The sequence below is a fragment of the Chiloscyllium plagiosum genome, chromosome 13 (genome assembly GCF_004010195.1).
Source record: "Chiloscyllium plagiosum isolate BGI_BamShark_2017 chromosome 13, ASM401019v2, whole genome shotgun sequence".
NCBI lineage: Eukaryota > Metazoa > Chordata > Chondrichthyes > Orectolobiformes > Hemiscylliidae > Chiloscyllium > Chiloscyllium plagiosum.
Genome location: NC_057722.1, coordinates 6,299,083 through 6,326,973, shown reverse-complemented (window position 1 = coordinate 6,326,973; position 27,891 = coordinate 6,299,083). Strand labels below are relative to the sequence as shown.

Below are 27,891 nucleotides of genomic sequence, written 5' to 3'. Positions count from 1 at the left end.
GAGTGAATAGAGGGAAACAATAGATGCATTATATTTAGCCTTCCAGAAGGCATTCGATAAGCTACCACACAAAAGATTAAGTCATAAGTTAAGAGCCCATACGCTGGAAGGAGCATATTGGCATGGATGGAGAATTAAAAATGTGTTGCTGGAAAAGTGCAGCAGGTCAGGCAGCATCAAAGGAGAAGGAGAATCGACGTTTCGGGCATAAGCCCTTCTTCAGGAATGAGGAGGATGTGCCAAGCAGGGCAAGATAAAAGGTAGGGAGGAGGGACTTGGGGGAGGGGCGTTGGGAATGCGATAGGTGGAAGAAGGTTAAGGTGAGGGTGATAGGCCGGAGAGGGGGTGGGGGCGGAGAGGTCAGGAAGAAGATTGCAGGTCAAGAAGGCGGTGCTGAGTCTGAGGGCTGGGACTGAGAAAAGGTGGGGGGAGGGGAAATGAGGAAGCTGGAGAAATCCGCATTCATCCCCTTTGGCTGGAGGGTTCCTAGGCGGAAGATGAGTCGCTCTTTCTCAAGGTGTCGTGTTGCCATGGTCTGGCGATGAAGGAGGCCAAGGACCTGCATGTCCTTGGCGGAGTGGGACACTGATCTCCAGCAACTGCAGTCCTCACTTTCTCCATGGATGGAGAATTGGCTAATGAACAAGAAACAGAGTGGGGATTTTCAGGTTGTCAACCTTTAACTAATGGGGATCCATGCGAGGACCAGAACTGTTTATAATGTAGATCAGTGACTTGGAGGAAGGAAGCAAATGTACTGTAGCCAAAATTTGCAGACAATAAGGCAAGTTGTAAAGGGGTTACAAACAGTTTACAGAGAGATATGGATAGATGAGAAAGTGGGCAAAGAGCTAGCAAACAGTATAATGTAAGAAAATATGAAGCTGTTCAGTTTGCAAGGGAGAACAAAAAGAATAAAATATTATTTAAATGGAGAAAATCTGCAACATGTAGAGACTTGGGGGGGACTTGTGCACAAAACAAAACTCGCACACAGGAGCAGCAGGTAATCAGGAAGGCTAATGGAATACTGGTCCTTATTTCAAGAGGGGTGGAGTGTAAGAGTGGAGAAGCCTTAGTGCAATCGCACACGGTGCTGGTGAGACACATCTGGAATACTAAGAGCGGTTTTGGTCCCCTTATTTAAGGAAAGATATCATCTCAGTAGAGGCAGTTCAAAACATGTTCACTCAGACAATCCCCACTATGGAGGGGATTGCCTATGAGTAAATGGTTGAAAAAGGTTGGAATTGGAGTCATTGGAATATAGAAGAATGAGAGGTGATCTTATGGAGACATATCAAGCCCCTTAAGCAGCCTATAAGGTAAATACTAAAAGGATGCTGCTCTTATGGGAGAGTCCAGGACCAGCAGGTACTGTCTTAGTCTTAAATTAGTACCCCTTTATTCTGAGAGAAAGAAGAATTTCTTCTGAAAAAGGGTTGAATGCCTTTGGAACATCACGCCACAGAGCTGTGGGGGCAGAGCATATTTAAGTGTATACTTAAAGTCTGAAATGGGTTGATTCTTGATCAGTAGGGGAAAATCAGGGGTTGAGTGAATGGAAGGAAGGTCAAATCAGCCCTGATCCTACTGAATGAAGGACAATGCTTGAGGCGCCAAACAGCCTACTGCTGTTCCTATTTCGTGGTCTAACTCCTCTTCATCAAACAAAACCAAATACTAACCAATTCTCCACTCGAACGACCATTACCATCATTCTAGAGCTAAGTAATGAATACTAAACAAAGTGTTCATTCCAACCAGACATCCCAACAAATGCATCATGCATTCATGGAAAGCATCTCACTCCAAAGAACTGGGGGGGGGGGGGGGGAAAGCCCAGCAATGAGGCTACTGAAGTCAATAATATCCATCATGCCCAAGAGAGTTGGAGTTAAAATAAGAGGAATGCTTCTCGGCAGAGGGAGCCATTCAGCCAAGTAGTCATCCAATCCACACGGAGGGAATCACAAATGTGACCCGCAATTACACTGAACTATATAGCATTATATAGATTTGCAGATAATGCCTCTGCAGAGCAGCAGCTGAAAATGCTACCTTTTATTTTAATTCAATCCATAAAATGACAACAGTAATTTATTCAGGCTCAGCTGGCATAAGCACTCTCTGTGGAAAGCAGAGGCAAGCTGTGAAGGAAAAGTCACAATTGTGACTGTTCTCGAGGATTGTCACCTTGTTTCTATAAAGTGACAGTTTACACTGTGATGAGAGTGACACAAGTTTAATTGTAAACACATCGACAAGAAGCAGCCATCAGTGGATCCAGCATAGAGTAATATTTAGTTCTGAATAGCTTAAAAGGGACACATTAGTCGCAATAACAGTCAAATAATCCGTTTAAGCAGGTTCACCTCTTCATTCTCCCTAATACTTGTGCAGCATAGCTCCAAACATTGTGTGCCAAACAGCATAAACAAGTGACAGAGCTAAGTGACCCCACAACCAACAAATCAGATTGAAGCTCTGCAGTACTGTCCCATCCAGCCGTGAATGGTGGAGGAGAATTAAACAATTCACTGAAGGAGAAGGCTCTACAAATATCCCCAGCCTCAATGATGGGAGGGTTCAGCGCAGTCAGTGCAAAAAGATAAGGCTGAAACATCTGCAGTCATCTCCGGCCAGCAGTGCTGAGTGGATGATCCATCTCGGGCTCCTCCAGTGGTCCCGAACATCATAGGTACCAGTCTTCAGCCATCTCGAATCACACCATGGGAGGCACTACATATTCCAAAAGCTATGGGCCCAGACAACATTCCGCAATAGTACAGCAGACTTATGGCCCAGAACTTGTTGCTCCCCCAGCCAAGTTCTTTCAGTACAGTTGCAACATCAGCATCTGAAATTGTCCAGGTACGTCCACAAAAAAGCAAGATAAATCCAATCCAGCCAATTATCACCTCAGTCAGTTCTTGATCATTAGTAAACTGATGGAATGTGTAAAAATAGTGCAACCAAGAGCACCTGCTCAGCGACGCCCAGTTTGGGGTCCGCCAGGGCCATTCAGCTCCTGACCTCATTACAGCCTTGGCTCAAACACAGACAGAAAAGCTGAATTCCAGATGTGAGGTGACAGCCACATCATGGTCGTATTCAACCAAATGTGGCATCAAGGAGCCCTAGCAAAACTGGAATCAATGGGTATTGGGGCAAACTCTCTGCTGATTGCAGTCATACATGACACATAGGAAGATGGTTGTGGTTGCTGAAGGTCAGTCACTTCAGCTCTAAGACATCTCTGCAGGAGTTCCTCAGGGTAATGTCCTAAACCCAACCATCTTCAGCTGCTTCACCATCCCTCCATCAGGGTCAGAATTGGGATGTTCACTGACGATTGGACAACATTCAGTGCCATTTCAAATACAACAAGCTCTGGACAACATCCAGGCTTGGGCTGAAATGTGGCAAGTAACACGTGCACCTCACAAATGCCACGTAATGACCATCTGCATTAACAGACAAACCTTAACCACCACCCCCTGACATTCAAAAGGTGCTACCATGACTGAATCCCCCACTATCCACACCCTTGGATAGTCAGGTGTGTGATGGAATACTCCCCACTTGCCTGGATGGCTGCAGCCCCAGCAACACTATCCAAGACAAAGCTGCCCACTTGAATAGCACTACACCCACAAGCATCCACTCCCTTCAACACCACTGCGACTATTATCTACAAGATGCGCTGCAGGAATTCAAAAATCCTTAGATAGCACCTTCCAAACCCATGACCACTTCCAGCTAGAAGGGCCAAAACAGCAGCTAAATGGGAACAATACCATCTGCAAGTTTCCCTCCAAGCCACTCACCGTCCTGACTTGGAAACATATCACGGTTCCTTCACAATCACTGGATCAAAATCCGGGAATTCCCTAATAGCATTGTGTGTCAACTTATAAACACATGGACTATAAGATGACAGCTCATCACCAGCTTCTCAAGGGCAGCTAGGGATAGGCAATAAATGCTGGATGACTAGCAACACCCATGTCCCATGAGTGAATTAAAGAAACTTCCAACAGCCAGTGTTAGAGCAGCGGCTATTTGGCTCAGTACAGAAATGATGAAGGCTGCTGACAAAATGTCCCTCTGCGCCAGGGATCACTTTACATTTATTGGCTGATCACCTTCTCAAGGGCAATTGGCAATGGGCCATAAATGCTGGCCAACCAGCAATAACCATGTCTCATGAGTAAATTTTAAGAAAACCTATGTTGCTCTGAACTGTCACGCACACCATCTTGCACTGAAGCTGGTTGAAGAGCCACTTTCAGGAGAAAGTGAGGACTGCAGATGCTGGAGATCAGAGCTGAAAATGTGTTGCTGGAAAAGCGCAGGTCAGGCAGCATCCAGGGAACAGGAGAATCGACGTTTCGGGCATAAGCCCTTCTTCGGGCATAAGCCCTGAAGAAGGGCTTATGCCCGAAACATCGATTCTCCTGTTCCCTGGATGCTGCCTGAGCCACTTTCAGGGTCTACTAAAAATATCTATTGATGGGAACAATCAGTACACCCACCTCCCTCTCAAAACTAGAAGCTTAGCATCTCCTTAACTGGTCTGCTTAGCCCTGACATTACAGCTCAAACATTTTCAGAGTAAACAATGCTGATATGCATCATCTCCCCTGTTATAAATTTTTAAGAACATTGTTCCTGTGAAACAGCACATAGATCACAGTTCACATCCCACCACATGGTCACTTCCTTCCCTCAGCCACTGAGGAGCAGGTCAACCAGTTGGGTTGGGTCCAGGGGCTTCCTCACTTTAAGAGCCAAAGTGACTGCGTCATTTGCTGGTGCAATGGGTTACTAGAAAGCATCCACAGGAGCCCAGGCAAACGCAGAAGAACCAAGGTGGCCTGATTTTATTCACAGTTGCGCAATCCTCCAAATAAAAGGCCAATATGAGGAAGAGGTACAATCTGCTCAAAATGTTTATGCAGTGCTATCAAATTTGCATCTGCTGAGAAACTCTAAGAACACACAAACTGAAACGCAACTAACAGAGTTGTAAATCTATTCCCTTTTGGCTAGTTCAGTTTCTCAATCTCCAACTTTGGTGCCCCTTTCCTGTTGAGCACACATCATCTGGTGTTGGGGCAGCAATTGCCCTCATTTACTCTTCTCAGATGGTCACATGACTGACTGGCATGCATTAGAAACCGATCTTTTCCCTCCAATACATGCCACTTTAAATTACTCAAGAAATTGTTTCCTTCTCACAACTGAACATTGATAGTCTTGATCGACCTACCCCGATACCGATCCTATTATCACTGAGCAACGGCAGGAAAGATCCACAGTTTTTAACAAAATGTTTAAACCTGCTCACAAAAGAGATACTTCAAATCAGATATTCATCAAACGTTCTTGAATATCTGAAGTAGGAGTTTAAATAAATGGTGAATAAAACTTTGGAGAACAGGACACAAAGAAGAAAATCTTAAAATAGTCTGATGGTAAATATACACAGATACAATATAAATGTAAGAATTAATAATCAAAACAATTAAAATTCCAAGTCAGAAAAGATTGTAACTTGCAAAGATGATCCATCTCATGTCCTTTTGATGGCGTGAGAACAGGCCTCATTTCCACAGCATTCCACTTGCTGCTGATACTGCTGTCATTGAACGTTAGTTGAATATGCACTACTTTGTAAAGGCCTAACCACATCTGAAAACCGCTTTTCCTGTATAGTTATGGAACAGAAACACAGCAACCAATCAGGGTCTCATTAAAATGTACCCATCACAGCCTAGTCACAAACCATCCTTTTTTGGTTCCATCAACTGCCAGTTCAGCGACATCTGTCTGAACACACATCCCACCAAGCTGTAAAATTATTGGTCGTGTTTAGATTGCTTCCTGTGTAGATATAGTATTACATATCTAGTTGGACTCGTCACCCATACTAAACAGAGGAAGCAGTACACTATATCTATAACTGTACCTGTCTAGGAAGCAACATGAACACCCATAAAAAGTGATTGATTGTGTTTAATATGCTCCTGTACAGAACCAAACTGCAAGTGACAATGTGTATATATCATAAAAACATTTATAACGAATAAAGTACATTTTTGAAATAAAAAAGGGTTTCACAACCAAGTGGCACATTTCAAGATCCAGGACTTTGTGCTGATGGATGCACTAAAGCTTGGGACAGCTGTCACCAAAGAGCAATGGGAAAGACCACGATCGCAGGTCTTTCGGACAAAGCACAATGGGGGTCCATTCAGTTATCAGACCCTCCCAGTGCCTCAAATATAGGTAAACAGAATCTTACACAAAATGCCTTGGAAAAAGTGAGGACTGCAAATGCTGAACAGTCAGAGTCAAAAGGTGTGGCGCTGGACAAGCACAACAGGTTAGGCAGCATCTGAGAAGCAGGAGAGTCAACATTTCGGTAGGACATGCAGAAATGCAGGGCTTATGCCTGAAATGTCGACTCTCTTGCTCCTCAGACGCTGCTTGACCTGCTGTGCTTTTCCGATGCCACAATTTTCAATCAAGAAATGCCTCGGGTTCGTTTGGCGGAACTGCCGGGAAAGTCAACTCTAAATATGTTTATTCCCAATATGCGAAGACTGTAGAGAGTCAAACTGCTTGAGTGACTATGCATCTACGTAAAGGTTTTTTTTGTGAATTAGCAATTTATGGAAAAAAGAAATTTCACAACCAATAGATCTCAGTTCTCTACAGGCTGTTCCCTAGGATCTGCGCTTAGAGGACCACTAGCTTGGTGAACAGATGCTGTTTGGTCTGCCCAAAATTTGGTCTTCCACTGCCAAGAGTTGACCTCTACTGCGTATTGCAGAATAATCCATTTCAGGACTACATGCCAAGGGAAACTTGGGGTAGCTGCCAAGTGCTTAGAGGGGTTAGTCATGGCTCACATCAACTCCAGCCTCCCAGATTGCTTTGATCCCTTGCAATTCGCCTACCAATGCAACAGGTCCATGGCAGACACCACCTCTCTGCCCCATACTCATCTCTGTAACAACTGGACAAGGATACCTACACCAGGCTCCTATGTATTGACTACAGCTCCGCTTTCAACACCATAATTCCATGGAGTACAGGAAGGAGAGTGCTTACTGGCATGGTATAAAAAGACAACAAAATCTCTCCATCAACATCATCAAAACAAAGGAGCTGGCCTTTGACTTCAGAAAGCAGAGTGGAGGACACACCCCTGTCTGTTGAGGCAGAGATGGTTAACAGCATCAAGTTCCTGGGAGTGATGATCATCACCAATCTGTCCTGGTCAACCCACATTCATACTACAGCTTGGAAAGCACTGCAATGCCACTACTTCCTCAGGAAGTGAAGGAAATTCAGCAAGTCCATAAAGACTTGCAAATTTTTACTCAATGCACCACAGAAACCATCCCATCTGGATGCATCAGATCTTGGTATGGCAACTGCTCTTCCCAAGACAAAGTACAGAAAGCTGTGAATCAGCTCAGTCCATCACACAAACCAACCTCCCATCCCTTGACTCAGATTTTTGAATAGGCCTCTTTAATGTTAATGTTGATCTCTCTCTGCACCTTGCTGGCAGCTGTAATGCTGTATCCTGTTTTCTGTTCTGTTATCCTGATACACTAGTATCGTACAATCTGCCTGTAAAGCAAGACAGTACTTTTCACTGTACACGTGACAGTAATAAATCAAATCAAACTAAACCAAGGTACAGTAGGAAAAGACTGCCGTCCAAGGTCTTTGTGCCAAAGTGACGATCTGTTCAGCTATCACACCCTCTCGTTGCTTCAAGATGTATGTGAATAGTGTTCTGCATAATTAGCAAATGCTTTTGGTTTTGTAACTGCAGGGAATGTCAAATTCCAATGTTTGATTTTTCTATGTAAAGATTGTACAGAACTGCCTTTTTAGCTACGTCCATAAATTCTTAATGAAAATTATGTCTGCAAAAAAGAATACACAACTAACAGATCAAGTCAGAACTCAAGGTTCTGCTACAGCTAATTACAAATGGTAGAAGACAAAAAAAACAAACGGGAAGAACACTGAACATCCTCAACAGCTCTGTGAAAACAACAAGGCCAACTAGTGTGCAAATGTCTTCAGTCAGGAGTAATGGATGAAAGTCATGGTTCAGTTGGAAACACTCAGCTCTGAGCTCGAAGATTGAGAGTTCAAGTTGCACTCCAGAGACCTGTGCACAAAATCTAAGCTTACATTCCTATGCAGTCACACTAAGTGTTACACTATCATCCTCCTATTTTTCATATGAAACATGAAAACGCGTATCTGTCCTCCCAAGAGAACCTGGCCCATGTCAGGACTTGGAAAAAAAAGCACAGGAGTTTATTGCTTTACCTTCAATATACTTATACCTCAAGGCCTCAACTATACAACAAAGCAGTAAAATAAAACACTGAACTGCAGATGTTGGAAATCTGAAACAAAAAAACAATTGCTGTATGAATTCAGCATCTGGCAGCTGTGGAGAGAGAAACAGAGTTAACATTTCAAGTGTAGTTGAAGAAGGGTCGCTGCACTCAAAACGTTAACTCAGCTTTTTCTCCACAGTTGCTGCCAAGCTTGCTCAGTTTTTCCAACAAGTTCTGTTTTTATAACTAAAAAAGCAGGAATCTTATTGTATGCAAATTCACTGTCACCTTTCCTACAGTATATCAGTGGACCCTCTTTAAAAGTTCTTAATTGGCTCTAAAAACACTTTGGGACCTTGCAGTAATGAAACACATATAGCTTTCTTACAATGTTTCAAGGCTCATGAGGCACAACAGTAGTGCTCCTGCCTCTTAAACAGGGTCCCATCTTTGCTAAAAATGTCTGACAACCTGTTTGAACAGGCTAATTCAAAACACTTATTAAAACGTTGCCATTCTTTTCACGGCCTCCTCCTGTGGTCCCCACCATCACAAATGCCAGTCTGCCAAAAAGATTCACCCCTTTTAATAATCAAAAACAAAAATCGTCGAAAAACTCAGCAGGTGGTGTCTGTGGAGCAGAGTTAATATTTCAGGCCCAGTGACCCTTCTTCAGAACTGGTCAGTGGACCCAACACATTAACTCTTCTTTCTGTCCATGGATGTTGTCAGACCTGCTGAGTTTTTCCAGCAATTTCTGTTTTTGTTCCTGATTTACAGCATCCGCAGTTATAGAGTCAGAGTCCTACAGCACCGACCAAATGTCCTTCCACTCTAACCCTATTTCCCTGCACTTGGCCCATAGCCTTCTAAACATTTCCTATCCATGTATTTGCCCAAATGCCTTTTAAGTGTTGTTAATGTATCCACCTCAACCACTTGGATAGGCACATGGAAGATAGTACAATGAAGGGTGTGTAGGTTAGTCTGATCTTAGAGTAGGATAAAAGGTTGGCACGACATCAAGAGCCAAAGGGCCTCTACTGTGCTGTACTGTTTTATGTTCTATGTTCCACTGGCAGCTCACTCCATGTGTACACATGCTATATTAAAAAAAAGTTGCATCTCATGTTCCCTTTTATAATTTCCCCTCTAACCTTAAACTGATGCCCTCTAGTCCTCAATTCCCCAACTCTAGGAACAAGACTGAGTGCATTCACCTATCCATGCCTTTCACTTCTATGAAATGCCCCCTCAGTCTCCTACGTTCTAAAGAAAAAAGTCCTAGCTTGTCCAACCTCTCCCTATGACTCAGACCATTGAGTCCTGGTAAAATCTTTGTAAATTTCCTCTGCACTCTTTCCAGTTTATTTACATCCTTCCAGCAGCAATGTGACCAGACCCAAACACAAAGCTCCAAGTGCAGCCTCAACAGCGCCCTGTACAACTGAAGCATAACTTCCAAACTTCTATACTCAACACCCTGACTGAAGGTCAGTGTGCCAAAAGCCGCCTTCACAGCTCGGTCTGTGACTCCACTTTCAGAGAACCATGCACCTGAACCCCAAGGTCCTTCTGTTCCACCATACTCCTTAAAGATCCACATTTCACCATGAAACTCCTACCTTGGTTTGACTTGCCAAAATGCAAGACCTCACACCTATTTCTATTAAACTCCATTTGCCATTTCTCAGCCCACTTCCCCAGCTGATGAAGGTCCTGCTGCAATTTCTGACAACCTTCCTCACTGTTCACGTTATCAGCTATTTTAGTGTCACTTGCAAACTTATCATGCCTTGTACATTCTCATCCAAATTACTGATATAGATATTAAACAAAAATAATAGTTCATTGTATTCCCCCCTGCTTATGGTCCCCACTGGTAGACAATGGGGACCCAGTGGATGTAGTCAACTTAGATTTCCAAAGGGCCTTTGATAAGGTTCTGCTCAAGAGGCTGCTGCACAAGATAACGATGCATGGCATTAGGGGTAACCTATTAACAAGGATAGAGGATTGGTTGACAAACAGGAAGCAAAGAGAGTGGGGATTAATGAGGGCTAATCTGGCTGGCAATCAGTGACTAGTGGTGTGCCTGAAGGATCGGTGTTGGGACTGCAATTATTTACAATTTATGTAGATGTTTTCAAATTGGAGACCACCTGTAGGGTGTCAAAGTTTGCAACGGACACAAATATGAGTGTAAGAGCAAAGTGTGCAGAGGACTGTGAAACTTTTCAGAGGAGCTTAGATACATTGAGTTAGTGGGCAAAAGTCTGGCAGATGGAATACAATGTTAACAAATGTGAAGTCATACATTTTGGTAGGCGCGACAGTAAAAAGGTTTATTACTTTAATAATAAAAGTTTGCAGCATGCTGCTGTGCAGAGGGACCTGGGTGTGCTTGTGCATGACTCACAGAAGGTTGGTCTGCAGGTGCAACAAGTAATTAGGAAGGCAAATGGAATTTTGTCCTTCATTGGTTCAGGGATTGAGCTTAAAAGCAGGAAGGTTATATTGCAGCTGTATAGGATGCTGGTGAGGCCACATCTGGAGTACTGCATGCAGTTTTGGTCTCCTACTTGAGAAAGGATGTACTGACACTGGAGGTGGCGCAGAGGAGGTTCACTAGGTTGATTCCGGAGTTGAGGGGGTTGGCTTATGAGGAGAGACTGAGTAGATTGGGATTGTATTCATTGAAATTCATAAGTATAGGGGGGTTGGGGATCTTACAGAAACATAAAATTAGGAAAGGAATAGATAAGATAGAAGTAGAGAGGATGTTTCTGCTGGCAGGTGAAGCTAGGACAAGAGGACATAGTCTTAAAATGAGAGGGAACAGATTTCGGACTGAATTCAAGCAAATGTATACGATATAAGCAGGCAGAGAAAGAGTTAAAATTCTGAGTTTTGTGAAACAAGAGCATGAGCTCAACAAGAGCTGAGCATGACTCAGATCAATAAGAACTTGCAGTTAACAATGGGGTGCTGGAGACAAGGGTAATGGGTTAACGAGGTGGAAAAGCATTCATGATGTCAAGCCATTTAACAATATTACAAGCATTCAGTATGTAAGGTCAGTTTAACAAGATGAAAAGTATTCGTTACGTGAAGCCAGTTATTCATTGCGTAACAGCAGATGGCTTAATCTTTAAGATTAACACTCGCTGATTGTAAATCACCTGATCAATATACATGTTGCCTTATCTGGATGCTCTTTCCTGTAAAATGACTATATAATTCATTAAGAAACTGCTCTTCCAGAGAAGACAGCGTACTCACATCTGTGTGCACATGGGCGATCATTATCTCTCCCTCCAGGACCCAGAATAAAGATGAAGGAGATTAAACTATACTGCGTCTCTAAGCATTTTGCTTCGACTGAGGGGGGGGGGAAATGGGATGACAAATTGAGAAGGAACGTCTTCACCAAGAGGGTTGTTAATCCATGGAATTCCTTACCCAGTGAAGCAGTTGATGCTACGTCAGTAAACAGTTTTAAAGCTAAAGTAGATTTTTTTTGAACAAGGGATTAAGAGATACAATGAGAGCACAGGTAAATAGATCCTACTCCACGAAAAGATCAGTCACGATCTTATTGAGTGGCGGAGCTGGCTCAAAGGGCCAGACAGCCTCCTCCTGCTCCTGGTTCTTTTTTTATATATAATATCTGGAAATGCCTGACTGGCTGGGCAAAGGGCATGGACCACATTAAACTGCATCTCTTGCCAAACCATTTCAGTACAGCTGCAACACTGGTATCTAACCTGACAACATGAAAAATTGCCCAAGTCTGCCCGAGCCACTAGAATCAGACAAATGCAACCCAGGCAATTGCATCCGATCAGATATATGGTCCAATTATGATACTTTGTTTGGGTTACATAAAATACACTGTACAGAAATAAGCCATTTTATCCCACCAATACATGCTGACACTCAAGCTCCATTCAAGCATTCTTCAACATTTTGTCATCAGATTCTCAGAATCAGTCTCAATTTCTTTCTCCTTGTACACTGAATGGAAGAGTCAAATTCCCAAAAGATGTGGAAAAGGGACTGCCCTCAACAAAGTGCGGCAACAAGAAACCAGAACCAACATGAAAAAAACTGAATCAATGCACTGTGTGCAACTGCAATGCCTTTTCATGCATTGCAACGGAATAAAAACTTTCCAAATGAAAAGAAATGAGGGGATTGTGGGGAAAAATTAAGAAATCAGAGGAATAAGACAAAGTGGATCCTTCTATTTGAGCCAGCACTGACACAATGAGCCACATGGCCTCCTTCTGAACTATATAATTCAGAAACTTATCAAGTCATAAGCCATTGTGGATCAGCTGAAAAACTTCGGATTTGGAGCTGGCACTAAAGAAGATGGCTCATCTGCTGGAGGACAAATATTTGACCCAAACCTTGGCAGAGTTGCTCAGGGAAGTAATCCAGGCCTAATATTGATCAACTGTTTCAACAACTCTCTCTCTCCAACGAGGCCAGAAAAATGGCAAATAATTGCGGCACGGTGGCACAGTGGTTAGCACTGCTGCCTCACAGTGCCAGAGTCCCGGGTTCAATTCCCGACTCAGGCGACTGACTGTGTGGAGTTCTCCCCGTGTCTGCGTGGGTTTCCTCCGGGTGCTCCGGTTTCCTCCCACAGTCCAAAGATGTGCAGGTAAGGTGAATTGGCCATGCTAAATTGCCCGTAGTGTTAGGTAAGAGATAAATGTAGGGGTATGGGTGGGTTGCGCTTCGGCGGGGCGGTGTGGACTTGTTGGGCCGAAGGGCCTGTTTCCTCCGTAAGTAATCTAATCTAATTGCAGCGTTCAGCTCCAATCGCAATTCTTTCGGTAACGAAACAGCCCTTATCTGCAGGCAGCAAGACTTACATAACATGCTCTAAGTGTGGCACAAATGTTACTTCCCAAAATTGCCACTTACTATCCCTCATAAGACAGAATCTGAACACCTTTCTTGATATTCAGTGATAATACAGATCACCAAAATCCAGGATGTTCACAAGGAGCAGAAAGGCAACTGGACCAAGTACATAGACATCTTGGCTACTAGAGACACTAACATTTTAAGTTGAATGGCTCATCTTCTGAATTCCCAAAGACACTTTGTTACAGATGAGGCACAGGTCACAACAGCAATGAAATGCTGCACACTTGCTTAAAAGATGACAGCATCAAATCGAACAAACTCAACCATCCAGGACTAAGCCACCCATCTGATCACAAATCCATTCCACCACTGACAGCAGTACCAACTACAAGATGAATTGTAACCATTTGCCATGGCTTTTTCCACAATGCCTCGGAAACCCACAATCTTCAACACACAAAAGAACAAGAACAGTTGTGCATGCAAACATCACATACATGTCCCTCACTTCATAAATCATGTTGTGTTGATTACATCCCTGGCTCAAGGTCAGTGACAGTAATTGACAGCACACTATCCCTCAACATAACTTGTAGACACAGTCCTAGCTTCAGGCCGTGTAGTCAGAGCACCCCACACCCCCCTCCCCCCGCCAACAAATACCCTCCCAGAAGATATTACTGGATATTCTCTAGCTTGGGCCACGAAAGTCCGTAATAGTTTTTTTGTGCGTCCTGGAAGTGCTGTCCCTTTTAGGGATTGAATGCAAACAACAAGCAAGCCAGAATGCTGAGACACCCTGGGTGTCTACTAATCAGAGGCAACAACTTGTGAGTTTGACTAGACTAGTCAATACTGATCTGTCCCCATTCTAAATCAAATAGTTTTATGTTTTAGCCTTGTTTCATGGTTTCACTTCAAATGCAGTACTATGCTAGGTATCACTCCCCAGGTCAGATATTAACTCACGGTCTTGATGCTTCTTTTCAGCTTTAAGTCAACATTAAAGTCTCAAAAGAACTGATGGAAGGATGGAGTTTTCCAACATTTGCAACAATTAAGATCAAAGGCATGAACAACTTAGGTGAGATTGCAGTGCCTGCAGAGTTGGGTGCAATCAAAAAGCTATTACTGGCTTTAGTGACCCAAGCCGGAGAATATCCAGTAATACCTTCTGGGAAATGCACGCGCAAGGACGAGATCAATTAATTTAGGATGTCACTCGGTCAATAACTGCCAACACTCAATACAATTTCAAATATCCAGGGTTACTGCAGATTTGGGTGCAAGTTTACACAGGATGCCAAATGCAATAACATCTTTGCAGAGCGGCATTCGATTGGCAAAGATTTGATGTGTTAAGCATAGTATTTTAGTCCAAAGAATAAAGTGGCCATCATACTACTTGGGCTGTAACAGCCAAAACAGTGTACGCAGAGGGAGAAATTCACAAATTATTAACAGTAGTGAGCTGGGTTAAGAAAGGGAATTTACCTTGAATAAGGGTCTCCATGATATAAAAAAATCACATGGAGCCATAATAGAAAGTGCAAAGATGCCAAAAGGGCAATTCCATAACTGAGAATCTGTGGAGCTCTTCTCTATAGAAGAGAAAGTTGATGAGTAATCAAAGTAGTTTTTAAGGTTCCGGGAAGGTACTGCAGCTCACAGTTAGCAGAGATAGTTGTTCCATTTGTGGGAGAGCCCAAACCCAAGCTCCATTAATCTAAGGTAGCCACCAATGAATCCTCAGACAGACTAGATTAGATTAGGATTAAATTACTTTACAGTGTGGAAACAGGCCCTTCGGCCCAACAAGTCCACACCGCCCCGCCGAAGCGCAACCCACCCATACCCCTACACATCTACCCCTTACCTACCACTACGGGCAATTTAGCATGGCCAATTCACCTGACCTGCACATCTTTGGACTGTGGGAGGAAACCGGAGCACTCGGAGGAAACCCACGCAGACACGGGGAGAATGTGCAAACTCCACACAGTCAGTCGCCTGAGGCGGGAATTGAACCCGGGTCTCTGGCGCTGTGAGGCAGCAGTGCTAACCACTGTGCCACCATGCCGCCCACTGCGTTCAAATTCACATGAAGCAGTTTTAGCAAGTTGCATGAATTTAGGAGAAAGCTGGATCAATGCAGTAGCGGGAAAGGAATAGAAGGACATGCCAACTTGGCTTAAATAAATATCGAGATGTGAGTGGAAACTCATTTACGGCATAGAACCAGCACAGATTAAAGAGGCTGAGTGACCAGCTTCTGTCCTGTGGACTTGTCCGAACACTATTTGGGAAGAAAGCAACATAGGCCAGGCACCAGCAACTGCCAGTATCTTTGGAACCAGATTCCAACAGGATTCAGTGTTTCCAGATGCAGGAGAAAACAGGCAGAGCTCCTTCACCCACCAGATTCTTTCAATTCCACTGCAGTTTGAAGGAGCATTCGTCTATTTACTACCAGGCATCTAATTATACATGATGAAAAACTTCAGTGAAAAGGAAGTGACTGAACAAGACCTATCCTGTCTGATCAAGCAGCTTACAGCTATCACAGTAGGGTGAATGCTTCTTCCCCCACACCCAGCATCATGTACAGGCAGGCAGGCAGGCACCCCTCTAGCACTAGGATCTGGTGTGTAGCTGTCTCACATGTCAAGACTTATCTGCCTCTTTCATTGCACTTCTTGTTCTCAACACAAGTACTCAGGACTCAAAGGATCTGTACAATCTGCTTCAAGCAAACATTGCAAATTCTTGATTAATTTTAAAGAGTATATCATAATCTAATCTGGATAGATGATTTCTTTGAGGCAAGTTGCAATTCATTTCTTCATAGGACAACTGTAACTTAACTCCTTTCAAAGTTGTGACAATCTTACATTCTCTCACGACCTGCAGTTCATTCTGCTCTCACAATTGTCCTCCTTCTACTTCAGTCTCTATCGGGGATTTTGTCCTGCAACGGCCAAACCTTTATTTCAGAGGAGATTGTGTTCGCAGGTTACACAGTTGGCTTCACAGCAGAAATGAACTTGGGAAACAGGAATGATATTTTATGACAACTTGCAGCTTACAACCCCCTAACAAGCCAGTAGAGAACAGTGGAAGCTGTGAAGGCTGCAAAGAGCAAGCAAAACAATGCAGTAAATCAGGGCTCGGTGAACAGCCTCAAAGTACAATGCTGATTAACAATATTTAGTCCCAGCTGTAAGGTTCCATCTAAAACCAGACTCTTTCCACCACAAATTTAGCAATCAGGTGAGTAAAAAGTAAAATTCAAAAGCAAATGCAAGAAATTCTCTCCAGGGGTTTCAGTGTCATTCATCATTTGGTACTGAACCCCAAGGAACCCCTTGTTTGCCGTGAACCTGGGCTTTACCACAATGAGCCAAGTGAAACGCAAGATGTAACCCAAGAATCCGTATCACTGATTTCGTGGGGCCACATCTCGAATACCCTGCACAGTTCTAGGATAAGGTGGAGGGAGGGGAAATGAGGAAATTGGTGAAGTCCACATTGACGCCATGTGCTTGGAGAGTCCCAAGGTAGAAGAAGAGACGTTTTTCCTCCAGGCGTCGGGTGGTTTGGCTATGGCGATGGAAGATGCCCAGGACCTGCACGTCCCTGGCAGAGTAGGATGGGGAGTTGAAGTGTTCGGCCATGGGGCAGTGAGGTTGGTTGGTGTGGGTGTCCCGGAGATGTTCTCTGAAGCGCTCTGCAAGTAGGCGTCCTGTCTCCCCAATGAGACCACATCAGGAGCAACAGGTACAGTAAGTGATATGTGGAAATGCAGCTAAAATTCTGATGGTATGGAAGGCTGCCTTGGGGCCTTGGGCAGAGGTGAGAGGGGAGGTACGGGCACAGGTTTTGCAATTCCTGCAGTGGCAGGGGAAGGTGCCAGGGGGGAGGAGAGGGAAGGGTGGTTTGTTGGGGGAGCGTGGACCTGACAAGAGGGAAGGGTCTTTACAGAAAGCGGGCAGGAATGGAGAGGGAAATATATCCCTGGTGGTGGAGTCCATTTGAAAGGTGGCAGAAATGGTGGAGGATGATGCTGTGTATCCAGAGGTTGGTAAGGTGGAAGGTAAGGACCAAGGGGGTTCTATCCTTGTTGCGGTAGAGGGGTGGGATTCAAAGGCAGAGATGCGGGAAGTGGATGAGATGCGCTGGAGGGTATCATCGACCACATGCGAGGGGAAATTGCAGTCTTTGAAGGAGGAGGCCATCTGGTGTGTTCCGTGGTGGAACTGGTCCTCCTGGGAGCAGATGCGGCAGAGGAATTGGGAATAAGGGATAGCCATTCCCCAACTTTTCCTCTGCTACATTGATGACTGTATTGGTGCCACCTTGTGCCCCCACGAGGAGATTGAATAGTTCATCAACTTCACCAACACATTCCACCCTGACCTTAAGTTCACCTGGACCATCTCAGACACCTCCCTCCCCTTCCTGGACCTCTCCATTGCCATCAACAGTGACCGACTTAACACAGACATCTTCTACAAACCCACCGACTCCCACAGCTACATGGACGACATAGCCTCCCACCCTGTCTCCTGTAAAAATACTTCCTTATTCCAATTCCTCTGCGGCATCTGCTTCCAGGAGGACCAAGTCCACCACAGAAGACACCAGATGGCCTCCTTCTTCAAAGACTGCAATTTCCCCTCCCACATGATTGATGATACCCTCCAGCAAATCTCATTCACTTCCCGCACTTCTGCCCTCAAGTCCCACCGTCAGGTCCACACTCTTTCCTCCCCCCCACCCCCACCATCAACCCACCCTCTCCTCCTGCCACCACAGGAATTGTAAAACCTGCACCCATAGCTCCCCTCTCACCTCCATCAAGGCCATTAGAGTTTCACCTGCACTTCCACACGTCACTTATTGTATCCGTTGTTCCCAATGCTGTGTCCTCTACATTGGTGAGACAGGATGCCTACATGCAAAGCACTTCAGAGAACATCTCTGGGACACCAACCAACCCCACTTCCCCATGGCTGAACACTTCAACTCCCCCTCCGACTCTGCCCAGGATATGCAGGTCCTGGGCCTCCTCCATCGCCACGACCTAACCACCTGACATTTGGAGTAAGAATGCCTCATCTTCCACCTTGGGACCCTCCAACCACACAGCATCACTGTGGACTTCACTAGTTTCCTCATTTCCCCTCCCTCTACCTTATCCCAGTCCCAACCCTCCAACTCGGCATTGCCCTCATGACCCATCCATCTTCCTTCCCACCTATCCACTCCACCCTCCCCTCTGACCTATCACCATTACCCCCACCTCCATCTACCTACGGCACTCTCAGCTAGCTACCCCCCAGACCCACCCACTACCCATTTATTTCTCCACCTGCACAGCTCACAAGCCTCATTCCTGATGAAAGGCTTTTGCCCAAAACATCGATTTTCTTGTTCCTCGGATGCTGCCTGACCTGCTGTGCTTTTCCAACACCACACACTTCACTCTAATGTCCAGCATTTGCAGTCCTCACTTTCTCCTAGCTGATAAGATAGTGAAGGCAGCGTTTGGTATGCTTTCCTTTATTGGTCAGAGTATTGAGTACAGGAGTTGGGAGGTCATGTTACGGCTGTACAGGACATTGGTTAGGCCACTTTTGGAATATTGTGTGCAGTTCTGGTCTCCTTCCTGTCGGAAAGATGTTGTGAAACTTGAAAGTGTTCAGAAAAGATTTACAAGGATGTTGCCCGAGTTGGAGGATTTGAGCTATAGGGAGAGGCTGAACAGGCTGGGGCTGTTTTCCCTGAAGGGTCGGAGGCTAAGGGACGACCTTACAGAAGTTTATAAAATCATGAGGGGCAAGGATAGGAGAAATAGATAAAAGTCTTTTCCCTGGGGTGGGGAGTCCAGAACTCGAGGGCATAGGTTTGGGGCGAGAGAGGAAAGATATATAAGGGGCAACTTTTTCACACAGAGGGTGGTACGTGTATGGAATGAGCTGCCAGAGGAAGTGATGGAGGCTGCTATAATTACAGCATTCAAAAGGCATCTGGACGGGTACATGAATAGGAAGGGTTTGGAGGGATATGGGCCAAGGATATCCTATCCTAGATTAGGATAGGATATCTGGTTGGCATTGACAAGTTGGACCGAAGGGTTCGTTTCCGTGCTGTATATCTTGAGGACAAACTGTTACACCTAAAGCACAAGGCATCTGGACGGGTACATGAATAGGAAGGGTTTGGAGGGATATCAAGTGCTGGCAAATGGGACTAGATTAGGATAGGATATCTGGTTGGCATTGACAAGTTGGACCGAAGGGTTCGTTTACGTGCTGTATATCTTGAGGACAAACTGTTACACCTAAAGCACTTGTTTGCTCCTGACACAAAACACTGACTGAGCTGTGTGTTTACACATTCTGTTTACATTTCAGATTAGCAGTAGTTGTATTTTGTCATGGTCTAATTGAAGGGCACAGCTTGACTCATTGATCACTTCTGAAGTTTTATTGAACACAGGACCCCAAACAAGGGCAGCAATTAGTCTCCACCCAGCAAGGCCTTGCTCTGTGGCGTGCTTTATCAGCCCAGACTCAATTGCAACATTGCTCGTAGTTTTGAACACTTTTAACCCAGTGTGTGTGTCCTGATCAGCAAGGAAGAATTTAGGCAATAATTCCTTGCAAACAAAATAGCTGCAGTGTTTGACACAACCACGGTGAACACTTAACACACATTCTGAATAAAGTGAAGCATGCAGCAAGAACAGGAAAGAAACCCAGCAGGCAGGAACCTGCTCCATCAATAGACCAGCCCACACAACATATTACTGAAATCCCAGATTCAATCTGTAGACACTGGGCTGAACTTGACCAGAGGTTAGGAAGACTTTTGAAATCTGGACATGCTCATGGCCAGTAAGGGAGTTCAGGGTTGGACTGCTGGCCCTGATGCAACATGATCCCAATGAGGATTAACATTTTCAGACAGTGACAGCAAGCCCAAGGCTGTTCTTTTTGGCTAAAGTGGCTTGGTCTTTAGTGGACGTAGCCTGGCAGTTTTGTCCGACTGAATGTGGACTTCACTTGATTTTGAAAAGAGTTGTAAATGGCAAACAGTACATTTAGACAGCAAGACTACAGTCTCTCACACAAACTAGAGGAAAGCCCTCATTCCAGAATTGTCTCTCTACCAGTCCCTCACCTGGATGGAACAAAGTAGTCTATGAAGGGACATGCAAGAAATCCAACAAGCTATATTTCCAACTGCATTATGCTCAGCAAACCTCACTACAAGATGCTACTGCAACAGTCAAACTTCAATTTTGGCTCTGGAATTTTACTGATAGGCTTATGGCACTGTCACAGCTCATCTCAAACACCAAGTCCAGGTTCAAGTCCCAGTCAGGACTTAGTACAAAAATTAAAAGGTTGACACACTCCAGTGCAATTCTGCATTGAAGATGATGCATTAAGCAGAGATTCCCGACTGCCTGTTTCAATGGATGTAAAAGGTTGTACCGTTTAATTTCAAACACAAGTTGGTGAGCTCCCCCCCACTCCACCCTAAGGGTTGATAAGAAAAAGCTTTCTCAAAATGAGCTGTTAAGAGTCTGGAATGTACTACCTGAGCATGTGGCAGAGGGAAGTTCAATTGAAACTTTCCAAAGAAAGTCAGATCATTATATGAAAAGGAACAATGCACGTGTCTCTTCCCGCTCACCTTTAGTGGCCTGCATTGCCATTAAGAGGCATTGCATGTAAATTAATCAATTGGAAAACACAGTTGATTTACTGGGGTGGCAAGGAGATGTGCAGCTAGGAAACTGATCCTTCAGTCCAACTCATCCATGTCAACCAGATATTCTAAAGTAATCTTGTCCTACTTGCCAGCACCGACCCATATCCCTCTAAACCCTTCCTATTCATATACCCATTCAGATGTCTTTTAAATGTTGCAATTGTACCAGCCTCCACTATTTCCTCTGGCAGCTCATTCCATATACATACCACCCTCTGTGTGAAAAAGTTGCCCCTTAGGCCCATTTTACATAGTTCCCCTCTCACCCTAAACCTATGCCCTCTAGTTCTGGATTCCCCCACCCCAGGGAAAAGACCTTATCTATTCATCTTATCCATGCCCTCAATTTTAAAGTTAAAAATCACACAACACCAGGTTATAGTCCAACAGGTTTAATTGGAAGCACACTAGCTTTCGGAGCGACGCTCCTTCATCAGGTGATTGTGTCTGTGAAGGAGCGTCGCTCCGAAAGCTAGTGTGCTTCCAATTAAACCTGTTGGACTATAACCTGGTGTTGTGTGATTTTTAACTTTGTACACCCCAGTCCAACACCGGCATCTCCGAATCATGACTCAATTTTAAACACCTCTATAAGGTCACCCCTCAATATCCAATGCTCGAGGGAAAATAGCCCCAACTTATTCAGCCTCTTCCTATAGCTTAAATCCTCCAATCCTGGCAACATCCTTGTAAATCTTTTCTGAACCCTTTCAAGTTTCACAACTTGCACACAATTTTCCAAAAGTGGCCTAACTAATGTCCTGTACACCTGCAACATGATCTCTCAATTCCTGTACTCAATCCTCTGACCAATAAAGGAAAGCATACCAAACATCATCTTCACTATCTTATCTACCTGCAACTCCACTTTCAAGGCGTTATGAACCTGCACTCCAAGGTCTCTTTGTTCAGCAACACTATCTAGGACCTTACCATTAAGTGTAGAAGTCCTGCTAAGATTTGCTTTCCCAAAATGCAGTACCTCGCATTTATTTGAATTAAACTCCATCTGCCATTTCTCAGCCCATTGGCCCAGCTGGTCAAGATCCTGTTGTAATCTGAGGTAACCCTCTTTGCTATCCACTACATCTCCAATTTTCACAGAATCATAGAATCCCTACAATGTGGAAACAGGCCAATAAGTCTACACTGACCCTCCGAAAAGTAACCCACCCTGACCCATTCGCCAACTCTATTAGTATACATTTACTCCTGACTAATGCACCTAATCTGCACATCCCTGAACACTATGGGCAAACTTAGCAAGACCAATTCAGCTAACCTGCACATCTTTGGATTGTGGGAGGAAACCAGAGCACCCGGAGGAAGCCCACACAGTCACCCGAGACAGTCCCCGGCGCTGAGAGGCAGCAGTGCTAACCACTGAGCCACACTTAAATTTTAATGGATGAAAAAAAGCCACGATGATTTGGTCATCAGGAAGATAAGAGAACACATTCAGTTGTGTGTAAGAACACTTGTGAATATAAAGGCAAAGAAAAAAACATGCAGGGTTACAGGGAGAGGGAGAACGATAATTATTGAAAAGCTCAGAGAACCAGTGTAAACAATGAGCCAAATAGCCTCTTTCTGCACTATAACAATTCTTTGATTGTGTCCTGACCATTCCTTATCCCTTAGTCAACATCACAAAAACAGGGAGGATATGGACATTAATACATTGCTGCTTGTGGGAGTTTACGAATCGCAAAAAATATAGCTGCTGCATTTCCTACATTACAGTAGTAACTGCACTTCCAAAGTACCTTAATCTGCCTGCTTGTCTTGTAAAAGGAGGTACATCTTTCTATTGCAAACCCAAAATTTCAAGCTGCATTGATAATAATACCTTAGAACAAGTTACTGCAGAGGCTGGAATCTGTACTGAAAACAACAAATGCTTGAGATCACAGCAGGGTCAGACAGCATGCATGGAGAGAGAGTAAGCTAACATTGAGTCTAGATGACTCTTCATCAGAGCACAATAACAATGTCTTTGCTACATCACAAATTTCTTTGAAGCAGCAGTCATTGCTACTGATAAATCATGTTTTCAGTGCTACAGATGAGAAGAACCATCCCACAAAGTCTTCAAAGCAGGTAACTATGGCCCCGCTTTAAAGATTTATCAAAACAACCACCAAAGCAGCATCGACTCAATTATCAGAAGGAACATAAATTCATTTCAAACTCAAAACCCTAGCAAACAGCAGTCTATTTGTAAACCAACAAGCATTCAAACTGAGCCAGATTGATAGGTGCTCTTACTCCTAGATATTCATTGCATTCAGGGTGGCACAGTGGCTTGGTGGTTAGCACTGCTGCCTCACAGCGCGAGGGATCCGGGTTCAATTCCCGCCTCGGGCAACTGTCTATGTGGAGTTTGCACATTCTCCATGTCTGCGTGGGTTTCAGCAGGATGCTCGGGTTTCTTCCCACAATCCAAAGATGTGCAGGTCAGGTGAACTGGCCATGCTAAATTGCCCATAGTGTTCAGGTTATTGGTTATGTGCATTAGTCAGGGGTAAATGTAGGGAAATGGGTCTGGGTAGGTTACTCTTTGGAGGGTCGTGTGGACTTGTTGGGCCAAATGGCTTGTTTTCATACTGTAGTCAAAGTGTGGTGCCGGAAAAGTACAGCCGGTCAGGCAGCATCTGAGAAGAAGGAGAATCGATGTTTCAAGCATGAACCGTTCATCAGGAAGCCCTCACTGATTCCACACTGTAGGGAATGTAATCTAGTCTACATCAGATACATACCAATTGGATAGCACCTAGTTAGATTCCAGTTTGAAATTCTCTCCTAAGTTTCATTACTGGATTTGTAAAGTAACAGAAACAAAATAAAGGTGATACTACAAAAGTAAAACTGAACTTGCAGGAAAACCAAATAAATTCACGTCTTATACACACAGTATCAGAGGTCTCAAACCATACATTACATCCACTGAGCAACAGAAATTGTAGGTTTGATGTCACAAGTTCTCAGGATCACTCCAAGGGACTTTCACCACATTTGAGCTGTATATGGCAGTCAGTTTAGCTATCCACAGCATCCCTCTGTCTCACTTTGAAAACCCCAACGCTTTTCTTCTGGCACATTTACACATCATGGTAGCAGATAGTGACAGAATTCTTCAGAGGAACTATAAGGCAACTGAGGAGAACTCTTGGGGCTCAGGTGAAATCAACGCAAGAACAAAGCTTGAGCACCTTAGATCCCCGACAGACTGAAATCATCCCCTGTCCATAGCACTGGAGTCCACCTCCCACTCCACCCCTGCCTGGAGACTGCCAACGTACCAACACCAACTGATATCCCACTAAATAAATGCTATTTCATAGCTCAATATGACCTAAAGCTATACAAAAATATGTTCATTCAAACTAGTCAAAATCAAGAAATATCAATATTCACAAATATGGTCAACGGACAGTTGAAAGAAAAGAAATTGAAAGAGACAAAGGATTAAGCTCACTGCTCTTGTGGAAATATCAGTTGATTGGGTTGACAGAAATTACAGCAGGGGATAGTGCCTTTGTAATTCTCTGCCAGTCCTGGCCTGACAGTCAAATCCACTACTTCCTGGCTCAGAGACAACTAGCTACTGACTGAAAGAAATTTAAGTTTTCACAGCAAAGCAGGAGTGCTAATTACAGATGGTGTACACTGCAAAACATGAACAGCAAAATGTTTATCTCAAAATAATCTTCAAACACCTTGAACTTTGTGGAACAAACTGTAATAAGCAGTAAATAATTAACTTTTTGTTAACAGGATATAGGTAGGACTGGTAATCTTTCAAACCTTCAACAAAATACTGACCTTTGGCCTGCAGAACAGCTGGAGACTCAAAATAAGTAAAAGCAGGTCCCTAAAAGTAGGATGAAAGGAAGTACAGGAGGTTCTGCAATCAAGTAAGCAGGTCGCCTGCTTAGTTTCCACGAATCCTAAATCCAACAGGAGTTTCTATTTCGACTTCCCCAGTTGCCTCCAGGTAAAGGATCAGCATTTCTCCTAACTTAACTTCCTACTCTTAAAACTCTCCACTTGTGCAAGGGAGACCAAAGAGGAAGCTGTGCAAGTACACAACAGCACAAAGCCGTCAGTTCCTGTTAACAACATCCTGCCTATGTACAGTAAAAAAAAAAGAACTGTATTAGGTATTGTAATAAGACATGAAAATTGTGCTGCTGGAAAAGCACAGCAGGTCAGGCAGCATCAAGGAGCAGGAGAATCAACGTTTTGGGCATAAACCCTTTATCAGGAATGTTCCTGCTCCTCGGATGCTGCCTGACCTGCTGGGCTTTTCCAGCACCACACTTTTCAACTCTGATCTCCAGCACCTGCAGTCCTCACATTCTCACAGCAATGAGACTGCAAATCAATGGCACAGTACCCGTTGCACCATCACAAAACATATGCTCGGGCCTTGCTCACTTCAGCCACTCCCAGTGATAAAGCAAATCAGTGCCTCTAGACTCAACTATTCCTATGCACGAATACTCCGTCTCCCTTCCATCACCCAAAACTCTACTGCCCTCGTCTAAACTTGCAACTCCCATTACCCTGCTAACCCTGCATTCACTGGCCTACAATCCCTCCTAGAAAAGCAACATCTTAATTTAAGATTCCGATCTTTGCTTTCTAATCCTTCCAAGCTCCTCCAGGTCCACGACCACCCTGCCCAGACAAATCAGTGTACCACCAAATCTTATATCTTGTGCTTTGTCAGTTGTAATGATTCCCCATTGATGGCCATGTTTTCAGTTGCTTAGGCAACACAAGTTAGCATGCTGTTGACACCATATCTGGAGTACTGTATACAGCTTTGGTCTCATTTAAGGAAAGGTGTAACTAGTCAGAGGCAGTTCAAAGAAGTGATACCTGGACCAGGGCTAGTTCACGAGGAAAGACTGGATCGGCATCAAGTGGTATTTAGAAGATCAAGAGATGATCTTATTGAGAAAGTGGATGCCAAAAGGTTTCCCTTTGTGGGAAAGAGAAGAACGAGGGGAGGGTTTTAAAATAAGGGATTATCCATTTAGGATGGAAATGAAGTTACACTGTCCAAGTGTTTGTGGGTCTTTGGAACTCACTTCGCGAGGAAGCAATGTATCTGTATGTGAGTGAGGTGACAGGATCCTTTCAATCTGTCCCATACAGGTGGGTGTTTATCTTCACTCTGTCGACAACTCAGCACATTTTTATTGTGTCCCCATCCACAACTGGACAAAATCCTGGAAGGTTTTTCCTCCCCGAGTGGTCCCTAGTTTTACACCTAACTCACTCCCCACTGATGGAAAGGGTTTCCGACAGCTCTGCCTTGCCTAAATCCATCTAATTAGTGACCGGAAGGCTCACCACCCCCCAACACACATTATGCTCTTTTGGTGTTCAGGGTCATGCCGTGCTTCAAAAAAGCTCACCAGAGCTCAACTGAATTGTTACAGTCAATTCTCCATGTGACTACCATTCAACCAGCAAGATCATTAACTTTCTAAAGGCAACATTCCCAAAGAATAATGAGGGCACGTGCTGTTTGATTCATTACTGACAATTCTCTCAATGCATTTAGTGGTGTTGAGATCACTGATTGCAGGACCCAAGCCCAGAGGAACACTCGCACAGCCTTTCGATAAAAGTGCCAAGAAAAAGAACTTCCATTGAGAGCTGACATTTGATGCTGCCTGCTGCTGTGCTTTTCCAGCACCACACTCTCAACTCTAACCTCCAGCATCTGCAGTCCTCACTTTCGCCGAGCTGACATTTGATGTTCACTTGGTGATTTTAAAAGTGGGATCTACTCATAACATTTATTTTAATTTTTTAAAAATCAAAAAAGGATGGATAGATCACAGCCAGACAAATGTGGCAAGTATTTTCCCTCGATACTCAATCCAGAATACTTACAAAGTCACCTGTGCCTCACTGAGAACCTACAACTCCAGGCTGGACTGGACCTTGCAAACCACACAGTGTACTCACTACCTGAGGCACAGCTTGTCTAAAACAGAGTTATCAAACACGAGTTTCCCAACACACAGTGCAACGATTGAAGATAGATGAATACGAGGATGAAGGCAACAAGGTGTTAGAAGTAAAACTCAAACAGCAGCTTGGCTCAGTCCACAGGACGCTTACTGAGCTGGGACGTCATGAGTTCAAGTCCCACTACTATAGTGGAGAGCTGTTGCACTGTCAGGAATACTGCTTTGCCAATTGAGACATTAAGCCAAGACCCATTGATCCCATTTCACCAAAGTGCTCTGGAGAAAATTCCTCTCAATCAACAGCACCAAGGCAACAAACTGTCAATGATCTCAACATTGTCTTTCTCACAGCAGAAGTCCCTTTGAAGTCTTAATTGGGACAAGAGTGTAAAAGGTGCTGTCACATAATGCAACTCATTCTTTCATTCTATCAATACACTTTCTGCTCAAAGCTAATAATATGACTTCACCACAATTTCACTAAAATGAATAGACAGGGGGATTTCAGTCCCTTCATTTTCACATCCTTGTATTCTGATAAGTAGTTCATGAAAATTTGAGGAACTAAACCAAAGAAAAACTGAGCAGGTTTAGGCCTGTATACCCTGGTTGGAATGTTCCAAATATTCATGTCTTGACTGAACATGAACATACTGTTTTGCTCCAACTCTGACAACACCAGAGCAGCAGCTGCTGCTACAAAATTAGAGCCCTCTTTAACAGCTCAAGTGCTTTACGGACAACATGTCACCTTTACGCCAGTGACTACCAGATCGACAGGGGTCAGGCTGCCTTGAAAGAATGCATTTATACGTTTTGTGTTGATAAGTCCTAATCTTCTCCCAGCTTTC

General features: G+C 44.1%; 1 protein-coding gene across 3 annotated transcripts in view; it reads right to left on the bottom strand.

Annotated features, from left to right (window-relative positions):
• The window catches only part of LOC122555720 (serine/threonine-protein kinase PAK 2-like), an 81,339-nt gene that overhangs the window by 52,303 nt on the left and 1,145 nt on the right, over positions 1-27,891 (bottom strand). Inside the window, exon 1 of one of the 3 annotated variants that reach the window (XM_043701769.1) lies at positions 24,873-25,062. The exons of 1 other annotated variant lie outside the window; for it this stretch is intronic. The gene's annotated coding sequence lies outside the window, so the exon portion shown is untranslated. Of the gene's footprint in view, positions 1-5,560; positions 5,583-24,872; positions 25,063-27,891 lie in introns of those variants that run through there. One more of the 3 variants, XM_043701771.1, reaches the window with a different exon arrangement.